The sequence below is a fragment of the Schistocerca nitens genome, chromosome 6, assembly GCF_023898315.1.
Source record: "Schistocerca nitens isolate TAMUIC-IGC-003100 chromosome 6, iqSchNite1.1, whole genome shotgun sequence".
In the NCBI taxonomy this organism is placed as follows: Eukaryota; Metazoa; Arthropoda; class Insecta; order Orthoptera; family Acrididae; genus Schistocerca; species Schistocerca nitens.
Genome location: NC_064619.1, coordinates 354,153,152 through 354,166,897, shown reverse-complemented (window position 1 = coordinate 354,166,897; position 13,746 = coordinate 354,153,152).

Here is a 13,746-nt window from a genome sequence, read left to right as displayed (position 1 = left end):
ACTGATGTGCGGATTAGCTGCGACAGCAGCTAAAACACCTCTGGGCATCATCATTTGTTGCAGGTCGTGGTCGACGATTCTCATGTGGCTGAACACTTCCTGTTTCCTTAGATAACGTAACTATCCGCCGAACGGTCCGAACACTTGGATGATGTCGTCCAGGATACCGAGCGTCATACATAGCACACGCTCGTTGGGCATTTTGATCACAATAGCTACACATCAACACGATATCGACCTTTTTCGAAATTGGTAAACGGCCCGTTTTCACAAGGGTAATGGATCCCGAAACAAATACCGTCCGCACTGACGGAATGTTACGTGATACCACGTACTTATACGTTTCTGACTACTGCAGCGCCATCCATCACAAAGCAAAAATGTGGTCCAACTAAAACATTCATATTTCTTTACGTATTACACGAATACGTAATAAAAAGTGGGGGTTCCTATTTAAAAAGACGCAGTTGATATCCGTTTGACCTATGGCAGCGCCATCTAGCGGGCCAACCATAGCGCCATCTGGTTTCCCCCTTCAAGCTAGACGAGTTTCGTTCTGTGTAGTTTTTTCGTTTGATGCTTATTTCGTGAGATATTTGGCCCGCTCACTATCAGTGGACCACCTCTTATATATATATATGAGTCACTAACTATTGCCACCTATAATAGCTCCGAAAGTATGATAGTAACTGAAAAGTTTATGGGACAAATGTTTCATGGAGCAATGTGGGCCATAATGCGACGTTGGTTTTTGATTGCGAGGTATGGTCGCTTCAGAGATATGAAAGCCTACGCTGTTTTTTTTATTTTTTTTAATGTGATGCAATAGTTGCAGCTCGTGGTCTTGCGGTAGCGTTTTCGCTTCCCACGCACGATGTCCCGGGTTCGATTGTCGGATGAGTCAGGTGTTTTTCCTGCCTTGACATGACTGGTTTTTGTTGTGTCGTCTCCGTCACCATCATTCATCCCCATTACGGTCGGAAGAAGGCAAACCACCTCCACTAGGACCTTGCCTAGTACAGCAGTGCCGTGCTCCTGCGTCGTCCTCTCCGCTCCTCGGAGTATGGAACCTCATCAATAGTTTGACACTTATTTTCTGATAGCGGCTTTTGAGACGAATCCAATGACGTGTAACAGTAAGGTCTTACAAGATCAATGAAGGTCACAAAGGTGGCATGAACGTCCATTTACAGTAGGTGTTCGAAGTGATGACCACTGGTATCAATGCAGTGCTGCTATCTTCTTATCATGGATTGAGTGGTATTCGTCATCACATCCGCACTTATCGAAGCACGTTCTCTGACATTTCTCTCACGCATATCTTCAGGTGTAGTTGGAACGTCTTTTTAAACAAAATCTTTTATTAATCCCCACAATAAAAAATCCGAGTCGTTAAGTCTGATGAACGAGCTGGCCGTGACACATCTCCTCTTTGTCTAATCCAACGATTTGGGAATTGTCTCTGCACCTCATTTATAGCCAACAGCGAAAAATGTACCGGACACCCATCGTGTTGATACCACATTCTCTTCCTAAAGGTATTTCTCCCAATAACCGACCAAATATTACTTGTAGGAATGTGGTGTACTTCCTACCATTAACATTTCCTTCGATGAAATAGGGGCCTATAATTCTGTCCTCCAGAATCCCACACCATACAGTCACCGATCACGGTTTTTGGTGTGCAACTTGCAGCAACCAACATGGATTTTCAGTTGCTCAATAATGCATGTTATGCAAGTTATCATTTACATGATTCGTGAATGTAGCCTCGTCAGTAAATAAAATAAAATTAATAAATGTGTCATCCCTCTGGATCTGAAGTTGAGCCCATAGTGCGACGCATAATGTCCATACCAGTTAATTCTTCGTGGAGACTGATATGGTAACGAAGATATTTATGCAGAACAATAACAATACTACTCTGGCTCATGCCAGATTCCCTTGCGATCTGACGCGAACTAACACAAGGATATCGAAACGCAGTGGCAAAATACCAATTTACATTTCCTCATTAGTAACTTTCCAGTGCCGGATATGTTTCCGATGCCTTAAAGATCAATTTGTTCTCAATTTATCATACACATATTAAAATCTACGACGTGTAGGGTGAGTACGTTGAGAATATCTTTCTGCATATAAGTCTCTAGATCTCACTCAATTTCGTTGACATTCTCCGTAAATGAGAAGCATATAAACTTGATCTTCGAAGGAATACAGCATTCACATTCGATTGATTCTACGATAATTATCTTGCCGTTCATATTAGTGTTGTATTGCCAAACCGTCCAATGGTGTTTACATGTCAATGGCACGTTCGATGGATATGCCGTATTCGGCATATATTTACTGTTAGTACGTTATACGAGAGAATTGTGAGAGCATGTGCTTCGATAAGCATCGAAGTGACAAGGAATAATATTCGATCCATGATAGCAAGATTGCAGCACTGCATTGATACCAATGGTTATAACTTCTAACACCTTTTGCAAATGTACGTTCATGCCACCTTTGTGACCTTTATTGACCTACAAAGACCTTAATGTTATACGTCTTTGGATTCGTCTCGATAGCCGCTATCAGAAAATAAGTACCAAACCTTAGCATCCCATTTTTTAAAAAAAGTTTACCTTCATGTCTCTGACGCGACCCCATCTAGCAATTAAAATTCAACCTCAATGTCCCATGCAACTTTTGTCCCACAAACTTTTCAGCTCCTATCATACTTTCGGAGTTATTCTTGGTAGCAATAGTTAGTGACTCACCCTGCATATATATATATATATATATATATATATATATATATATATGGGCGACATTTGTAGGTCCATACATCTGTTCTCCTGTTAGTGCTAACACCTACTGGTCGAGTCTGCTTTGAGCATGTATACGCATTTCCAAAAACAGTGATTCAGTCCAAGTACCAGTTGCTGCAAAAGATAACGGAACCTGTCGATGATGTAACATACATGACATTCAGTGAAAGCAGTGAAATACCCTTACCAGAAAAAGTAATGGTGAACAATGTTTCATATTTGGTGATTTCACTGTGGAAAACGAGGATAAAATTCTTCGATATCTCTGTTTTGCTCGTCATATGTGCGTTGACGTATTGTATTTGAGTCAGACATATTCCAGAAACCCGAAACAATTGAAGAGGGATGATGCAAAGCGCATTATAACCTTCTAACAAGAAAATTTGAATCTAAACCTCATATACCAATCCCATAAAGTAACTGATATGTCATTCTACGATTGGGTTCAAATGGTTCAAATAGCTCTGAGCAGTATGGAACTTAACATCTGTGGTCATCAGTCCCCTAGAACGTAGAACTAGTTAAACCTAACTAACCTAAGGACATCACCAACATCCATGCCCGAAGCACGATTCGCACCTGCGACCGTAGCAGTCGCGGTGTTTCGGACTGAAGCGCCTAGAACAGCTCGACCACACCGGCCGGCTACGATTTGGTAATGATGTCTAGAGATTTCTGGGATCATAAACAGTATGGGTTTCTTGCTGTTTACAAAGCAAAATATCTGGATGATGGTAGATATAGACACAACTTCCAACAGTTTCTATACATTTATCTTTGAAAGAGGTTAATGCATTGTAGTTCACATCATGTTGGATGGCAGTCCCATTTTCAGCCTTTCTGTGCATACCCCACCATTAACTGCAACCAATTAGATTCATTCTCTTTCCGAGCCGCTAGACGCTGGTTACAAAATAGACAGTGAGAATGTCTCTCACACATTCTGCAGTGTTGCCATATTTATCAACAATGCAGAGTGACCGAACTATTCGCACAGATGTTGATGTTACTTTCTTGTAGCAGTATAGGTGTGAATGTGTATCTGTAAACATTTTAGTGTGAATTCCAAATGAAAATGTCATATGACGGCAATAGAGGTGAAGTTTCTCACAAGCAACTTTAATTAAATTGCATACCTGTCGAGTATCGTCTTAGTTGTGCGTCTGCAATCGTCATTTCCTGTCAGAAAGTCGACGGAAAATCAGCTAGTAAAACAGAAGTGATATCTGGCGTTCGTAAGGAAGCGTTATAGTCGCTCCTCTGTTCTTGATTTAATAAACGATTTAGGAGACAATCTGCGCAGCCCTTTTGTACTGTTTATAGATGATGCTGTTATTTACCGTCTTATGAAGTCATCAGAGATTAAAAACAATTAGAAAACGACTTATACAAGATATCTGTATGTTGAGAAATGTTGCAACTGACTCTAAATAATGAAAATTCTGAAGTCATCTACACGAGTACTAAAATGAATCCGCTAAATTCGGTTTACAGGATAAAACACACGATTATGAAGGCTGTTCAATTGATTCAAATGGCTCTGAGCACTATGGGACTCAACTGCTGTGGTCATCAGTCCCCTAGAACTTAGAACTACTTAAACCTAACTAACCTAAGGACATCACACACATCCATGCCCGAGGCAGGATTCGAACCTGCGACCGTAGCAGTCGCACGGTTCCGGACTGCGCGCCTAGAACCGCGAGACCACCGCGGCCGGCTATGAAGGCTGTAAATTCAGTTAAATACTTAGTGATTACTATTACGAATAACTTAAAATACAACTATCACATGGATAACGTTGAACGTTGTGTGGAAAGCAAACCAAAGAAGCGATTTCTAGGCAGAATCCTTAGAAAATGTAACACGTCTTTTAAACAGACTGTTCAACTATGCTTTTCCGCCCTCTTCTGGAGTAACCCTGACAGGTGTGGAATCCACAGCATATAGAATTTATCCAAAAAGTTCATAGAAGGGCAGCTTATTTTGATTTTCGCGAAATAGGGGAGAGACTGCCACGAATATAATCAAAGCAAAAGCGTTTTTGGGTGTGGCAGGATTTTCTCACGAAATTTCAATCGCCAACTCTCTCCTCAGAGTATGAAAATACTTTGTTGGCGCCCACCTACATGGGGAGGAATGATATCACAATAAAATAAGAGAAATTACAGCTCGTACTGGAAGATTAAAGCGTTCGTGTTTGCTGCGCGCTTTTCGAGAGGGGGACGGTAGAGAAATAGCTTCAAGGTGGTTCTATGAAGGCTCTGCCAGACAATTATGAACTGCAGAGTAATCAAGTTGATGTAGATGTTTCACAAGCAGTAGAGGAGGTTTATGTCCAGCGTTATAGCTTCTTCAAATGTTATTCTGAAAGCGAATCTTCTGTTTTTGTCATTTTGAAGGCTCAAGAACGAACTGTGGAAGTATGTGTCGGCAAGAGAACTCTATAGAGAATAGTAAACATAAGTGTCGAAGTCGTAGAATCCTCAGGAAAATTTGTTTTCGTCTCGCCTGAGAATCATCCAAGTAGCAAGGAACCCGTAACTCAAATAGATGATTTAAACAAGAAAGTGTTAAAGCGCTCCGTGTTTGAAATGTATATAAGACGAGAATACCCAACATCACAAATGATTTTTACAAATTCACCTAACCAAATTGGTTTCAAAGGTAGCACTTCGTCGATGCAAAGAATTTTGAAGTACGCTAGTTTCAAATATGTTAAGAGGAGAGATTTTAATTAAAAGAAGTGACACAGAAGCAGCACAAACCACGTCCGTTAAAGAGATGCACGATACAAGAGGAGGCTGTAATTCTATAGTGTACTACCTTGATGAAACATGGGTGAATCAGAGTCATTACATGAATACTTGCTGGAAAATAAGTGATGGAACTGGCGTTTTTAACATAACTGTTGTCTGCACCAAGATGGACTTCGTTTGCCAGCTGTCTGCCGCCACGCATGCGGAAACCCCATCCCGTCCACGCTTCCCTGCCCCTCCGCCTCAACGCGCGGAATCGCCGTCCTACGTGAAGCGGGCTATAGTATACATCATGCCATGTTGAAGTTACCAGGCATCGTGCGCATTCCACCTGACAGGATGAGTATACATAGACAGAGAATTCGTTTATACATAGGCAGAAAATTTCAGCCTCTCAAACATAAAGTTACGGATCTAAAGATGTGTATCCAGATCAGTCATTAGACGCCGTGATGCTTAATACGCAGATATATGTCCAAACCATTCCAAACGGCATCAGGATCCACTGCAAGTACTATGACAGTTTGGTGGGAGGTGAGGGAGCTTGGATTTCATGGACAAGGGGATGCTCATAAGCCACACATCACGCCGGTAAATGTTAAATGACGACTCGCTTAGTGTTAGGAGCGTAAACACTGGACGTCTGAACAGTGGAAAAACTTTGTGTGGATTGACGAATCACGATACACGATGTGGCGATCCGATGGTAGGGTGTGGGTATGACAAATGTCCAGTGAACGTCATCTGCCAGCGTATGCAGTGCCAATAGTAAAATTCGGAGGCGGTGGTGATATGGTATGGTCGCGTTTCTCATGGAGGGGGCTTGCGCCCTTGTTGTTTTGCGTTGCACTATCACAGCACAGGCTTACATTGATGTTTTAAGCACCTTCTTGCTTCCGACTGTTGAAGAGCAATTCGGGGATGCATCTTTCAACATGATCGAGCACCTGTTCATAATGCACCGTCTTTCGAGGAGTGGTGACATGGCAATAAGATCCCAGCAATGGTCTGGTCTGCACACAGACCTGATCTGAATCCTATAGAAAGCCTTCGGGATGTTTCGGAACGCCGACTTGGTGCCAAGCCTCACCGACCGACATCAATAACTCTTCTCAGTGCAGCACTACGTGAAGAATGGGCTGCCATTCCCCAAGAATGCTTCCAGCACCTGATTGAACATACGCCTGCGAGAGTAGAAACTGTCATTGAGGCTAAGGATGGGCCAACACCATAGTGAATTCCAGCATTACCGATGTTGGGCACCGAGAACTTGTAAGTCATTTTCAGCCAGGTGTCTGGATACTTTTGATCACATAGTGTATAGTAAGATGACGATTAAGAATAAGGTTATTGTGTCATGGAAGTTAGTTTGGGAGAAATTACGACTGCTAAGGGCATGCAGCCTATAAGTTCAGAGGAAACTACATCACAGACAGCTGTAGAGAAATTTTAAAGAACAACTAGTCTAATGAACATCATTTTCCTAAATCCCACAAAAACAGAAAATTATTCCCCCAAAGATCTGCAGATGTATCCTGAAATTCTGCTAATGACCAGTGTACATAGGAGAGTGGGAAACCAGCGCAGTGAGAAATGCAGAACCATTGTAAAACATACATCAGATGTTCTATGTAGCATTGATGATGGTATTGAAATACAGCGTAAAAGAGTCAGCAATTGACGACTATAGTATCTAGTACGACAATCCCAAAGAGTTAATTCATCGACTACAATTGCTCATGACATCAGCTGCTGGTGGTGGTACTACTCATTTGTATGGGGCTATTCCAGTAATCTCCAAGCTTAGAGGGATATATGTATAATCGAATAAATATGGAGAAAGTATTCGAGAACTGCCACAGCCTGTACCATTCATCAATTCTCTGCAGATTATTCTGCAAATTCTTACTATCTTCTGGCGCTGCTATTTTGACATAGACAACTACATCATCTGCAAATAGCCTTAAAGAGCATCCGACGCTTTCTACTAAGTCATTTACATGTATTGTAAATAGCAACGGTCTTATGTAGCTTCCCTATCGTACTCCGGATATTACCTTTACAACTGTTGATTTTGTTCCATTATGAGGGACGTGGTGAGTTCTATCTGCAAGAAAGTCTTCAACCCGATCACAAGTCTGCGCCTATACTCCGTAAGCTCTTATTTTTTTCATTAAACGGCAATGCTCCCGTGCTGAAGCTGAAACAACAAGAACAATCATGTGACGACGAATTAGAAAATTTTCATCTAAACAAGAGTATCCTATGAAATCTGATTTGATAAACAAATGTGTACTTACATGGCTGTTGCGAATGGTTTGTCAGGGATGGTGTAACACGCCCTTCAGCCTCCTCGAAATCACATTCAACAGCAAGAACATATCCATTTAAAAAGTATACACTGGAGATACAGATACATGAAACACAACACTACAAACAAAAATTTGTAACGAGAATATGTACTTACATGGTATAGTTTCCGCTGGAGACTACTCTCACTCTTTTCACCTGATTGCCTACAAAATCCAGCAGCAGGACAATCTCATCGAGATGGTCTACTGTAATAAGGAAAGTGAATCTTAAACTTCTAATGTAAATATATACTACGGAATTTCAACACTAAATTATATACTTGCATGGCTGATGTGCTGGTGAACCGCAGCTGGCAGGTATTCCACAATCTCAGGGAGCTGCATACCCTCATCAACCGACCCTCTTCCAGCCTCCAGCTCTCAGATTTAATCTTCCTGAATTTCATGAATGAATGCTGTAACAATAACTAACGGAAACTTTTCGTAACGAAAATTCTGCACATTAACTATGGAAACTCTCCCTCTCTCTCTCTCTCTCTCTCTCTCTCTCTCTCTCTCTCTCTCACACACACACACACACACACACACACGCACTGCAAAAATGAAATATCTTCTGAGGAACTTGTACACATGTACATGGTAAGAAGTATTCGGACGGCAAATTATCACTCTAGTGTAGGGAGGGTCGCCTTCTACTCATCTAAAAGTGTACAGCTGCTGAGGAGCTTGTAGACAGATACAAGGTTTGAAGGAAATCTGAATTGTTGACGACAAACATATATACTGATACAGCAATCCTTCTTCATCCAGTTCAGGGGCTTGCCACTGGCAGTTCAGTGGGCGAGGAACACTTCATGGTGATCACAGAGAGGAAAATGATCACAGCTGTGGACTTAGGCCATTGCAGAAAATCTGATCAGCAAGTTGCAGCAAGTTCACTAGTCTACCTGTGTCAAAGTGTTCAACGGAAAATCTTTGTCCTGATAGTATGCAGGTGTTACAGTTGTTAATAAGAGGCAGAGACCTGCGCTTCTCCTTCTCAGAAGTAGGTGGTAGATCACTAGTGAGATAAACTACCATGTTTCAGACAAAACTCTAAATTCACAGACGAAGTAGCTGCCTACTTCTTCTCTTGGGATATTCCAGATTCGTTTGTGAGGTGGGGGGGGGGGGGGGGGGTGACATCATCTTCCTGGAAGGAGTCGATTGTATCCATGTATCTATGTATCTGTTTGACAGTGGAATATTTGGTTCTGTTTCAGAGACATCTACGGTCTCAGTTTTCCTACTATACACGAACTGGGACAATGCAGGCTGTGCAGGCCGCAAGCAGGTAGTGAGACCAAAGGATCAATTATGTACCGTGTTACAGGCTGACACAAGAGCCAGTGGTTTCTGGCCACATGCCATATTCTGGAGCCTGCCACAGGCGGCATGCCAGCTGGTGCTGCACCATCACTTGAACGGTGGATGTTGTGGTTTCAAGAGCATGGCTAGACCGACAGTGGTGGTGCACGATTTATTTAAATTCATGGTCATCAGCTTTTCCATGTATTGCATTAGATGGATCTTATTAACGTTATTTAAAAGTTGTTCACAATACAACAATTTATGACACTCTGTTTTGTATGTGTAAAGCAGTTTATGCTTTTGTTTCATTATAATTTTCCTTAGCACTGTGTACTTAGAACAAGTTTCATCGATATTTTTCTCATGCCACTTGTTTTTGTTGTATGAGCAGTTCACCGATGTTTTTCGATGTGCTCGTTTTTATAGTTGTACAGATGGAGTTATTTTATCTGTAGCAAGCACTGCAGAGTGTCAATGACTGACACCATTTGATTGAGATGGAATGAGCCTTGGTGGAGCACTGGACATCAGCTGCTTGACACTGAGAAACATGAGATTTAATGTTGAGGTGATCACGTTCAGTTAGTTATTTGAATGCACTCCATATATTTTTTCACAAACTTCATTAAAGTGCTTCTTTTTACTTTTTGCACATGTTGTGAACAACTCCTTCCAATGATGGTCAATACCGGCCAGAACACTCAAAGAGATTATGGTCGTATACACCTGCGGAGAGATGCAAACAATACCTCCACTGTGCTATAGGTAATGTCAGTGATAATCTTGTAACTAAAGCAAAATTTCTTCACGAAGGAAAAGTAAATAGTCCAGAATTCGAATCAAAACAACTGTCATCATGAGTGATACAGAGTTAGATATCTTCGTTATAGCAAGACACCTGAAATTAATTAATGAAGACAAGGCCTCCTGGACAGATCACATACCAGTTAGTTATCTTTTGGCGTACGCTGATAAAATACCTCCCTACTTAGCAATTCTATACAACTGCTCGCTTGTCGAAAGATCAGTACCTAAAACTATAAGATTACACATGCTGAACCAAAACTTAAGAAATGAAATAAGAGTAATCCGCAAGAAACAGACCCACTTCATTAACGTCGATCTGCAGTACGATTTTATAACAAGTACTTTGGTCGAACGTTATGAACTACCTCAAAGAAAACTGTTTATTCACAAATAACCATCACAGTCTTCGAAAATATCTTTCTTGTGAAACATAACTAGCTCTTTACTCTCGGGAAGTGGTGAGTACCATTGGTAGGGGATGTCAAATTGATTACATATTTTCAGATTTCCTGAAGATTTCTGACGCCGTTTCTTACAAGCGACTTGTAATAAAATTTCGTGACTACAGAGTATTGTCTAGTTGTGCCACTGGATTATTTATTGTCAGAAAGTCGTCATTTCGTAGTAATAGAGACAATGTCATCAAGTAAAACAGAAGTAATATCTGGCTTTCTCCAACGAAGTGTTGTTGGCTCTTTGTTGTTCCAGATCTACGTAAACTATTAAAGAGAAAATCTTAGCAGACCTCTTAGATTGTTTGAAGATGGTGCCGTCATTTACCGTCTCCTAAAGACATCAACTTACTAAAACCAATTACAAAATACTTCAGACAAGATATCTGTATTAAGCGACAAATGGCGATTAACTGTAATTAATGGAAAAGGTGAAGCCATCCACATGAGTACTAAAAGGAATCCGCCAATTTTCAGTTACGTGAAGAATCACACAAATCTAATGGCTGTAGTATTCTGGAAAGATGTTTTGACGATAAGCCGTGGTAAAAATTCTACATGTTAAATTACGTTATGTAGTTTAAAGGATTTAGCGTACAGTATTTTTTTATGTTTTGTTTGCCTTAACTGAAGTTTCCTGTATTTACTATAAGTTTTAGGATTTTGTTGTAGATTTTCATGTCTAAATACCACGGAATGAAGCATTGCTTGTAAGATATAGTTTTGAAGTATCACCTCGTAGAGGTAAGCTTATCATTTTCCTTACACAGCTGTTTGGTTCACGCATAGTTCCTTGCCATTTGCTTTGTCTAAACTGCTGTTGGGTCTTATTCTCTGGACATTTATTAAGTTCTACTGTATCAACTGTATTAATCTGAATGGTTTAAGAGACATGGCCTTCGCCACTACTTCGCATTCTTGATATTTTGTAAATTTGGTTAAAGATAAATATTTCAGATTTGTTGGCGTAATAAGGGTTCTTATGCTGGACGTTTCTCGAAAAAGTTACCATTAATATTTGCTTAACTTGTTTGTTTGGCCTATCTTTCATCTAAGTGACTTTTGTTAAGAGCCCTACCGCCGCCGGTTTTTCAGCGGCTGGTGGCCGAGGGGCTTGTTGCTGTTACGCACCAGCTCGGTTTCTGTTGGTTACCTTTGAAGTCCGTGCCTTAGTGAGCTTGTTCGAGCTGCTTGCTAATTAATTATAGGTTAAGTAGTGGCTATAATACTTAACGTTCTGATCTATGGAACCTTATTTAAAATTTTACTTAAGTTGTACATCTACTTTGGAATGATTGCATTTTCGGGTAGCTAAGTTTGTTTGCCCTTTCTTTTCCTTTTTTAACTTACTAATGCACAAGGTAGTGTCTTCATTATTATGTTATACGAATATTTCCAGATGATATAACCATAATTACTGGTTTGAGACTAAATTGGGATTGTACATGTCTAAGCTCTGAATCATTTTAATCTATCTTGCTGTTTTGATATTTAATAAGATCTTCAGTAGATCTGATGCTGATTTCAGCAGTGTGTTTGCCCTCTTGTTTGTTAAGGGCCTGTTTGATTAAGAAAAAGGTAGTTTTCCGAAAATTGTTTGAAGACCTTAAGCGATCTTTTCTTAAATTTCCTTAAAGATATATTTGCTGTTGTCCTTTGAGCAGCTTCTGTTTCATAAAGGAACAAGACTAAAAAAAAATATTTTCTTTACTATTTTATATTTACTCTGGCTCTTTTTTGTGACTTGTTGGAGTAAAATCATTACTTAAAGCCGATTATCGCTGTAGGCATTTAATTAGCCTTCCATCTTAGTTCATAATTATTTCTGATTATTCTATTTATATATTAATGCTTTTATCTGATAGTTAAATACATGTAACCTTACAAACGACAAATGACACTCCTATTGTCAGTTCGCCCTTCCATGTTTTCCTTGTCTTACGCCGCCCTGTGTTTATGTACCGTACTTGCGACAGTCGAATTCCATCCTGAAGTGACACAGATCCACCTTGCTAAATTCATTTGATATCTTCTTCGATTTACACTTATGTATTTGGAAGAGTTTCACTTGTGGATTGGCATCTATGAACTGCAAATCAGTTCAGGCAGGTCATTCCTTCCAAAAATACAATTAATATCGTCTTTTTAATTGGAATGAACTGTTTTGACTAGTACTAAGAAATTGAGGGATCAGTAAATACTGCAGTTTGTGCTATGTCTGTGAACACTGTAAAGGCAAAGCTGCGTTGCATCTAGGTTGACGTCTAGTGTGAGAACAGCATTTTCTCCCGAAAGTGACAGAGCCACAGCCGTTGGGATTCCTGGATATGCCGAATAATTCTTGTCCAAACGATCCTACATGAAAACAATTTTAAGACGTGATCTCTTCGATAGCATTCTCCCCATACAGGGGACATATCTATCTTCCTCCACTGCTTTTCACGCCTCTCTTAAACCCAAAGAGAACAAAATGTCACAAATGTTAAACCTACTTCCATTTAAAACTCCCTTTTTCTAAGCCATAAACAACTCTGCTCTTACCCTTTAAATATGCAACGTTTGGAATGTAAACCCAAGAACAATGCTCGAACCTAAACAAAATGACTATTCATAAATAAACTTATACTAACCAGCGTACCAACACGCCAAACAAACTTGCCACGAACAGTGCACCAACCTCCTTCTTCCACATACATTTTCCTCACAGCTGTTTATTATATACTTAATATTCCTCACGTCTTATGCTCCGTGATTAATGGTTATAACGTTGTAGTTACTGCTGTTACTGCATGGTATACATCCATATTACTGAAAATATTTCACACTGAAGACCTAGCTACAAAATGAAATAAAAAAATGCTTGCCAATATTTGTGCAGGAACCTCCATTGTCGATCGTTGGCTCAAGGCACGATGCACCGCAATCACCTGAGCTGACACAGGCTGCCGTCCGGTGCCATAGGCCGTGGGAGCAGAAATTGCTCTGGTCAGGACAAGCAGCCACGAGCTTTCTCTAGGAAACGTATTACAGAGGATTTCCTGTTATGGCACGTTAGATACTAAAGTAAATTATCAAAGTAATACTGTTAGCGTACACACGAGATTTGGTAGCTTGAATTACGAAAAAATCGTGTTCCAAAACATTGTTTATCTTTTGGTCTGCGCCGGGTTTTCCATGAACGGATAGTGCAGCAGAGTAAGTTGAAGGCAACAATTTCTGCGAAAGCTTGTTACATTGATTAGAAAATCAA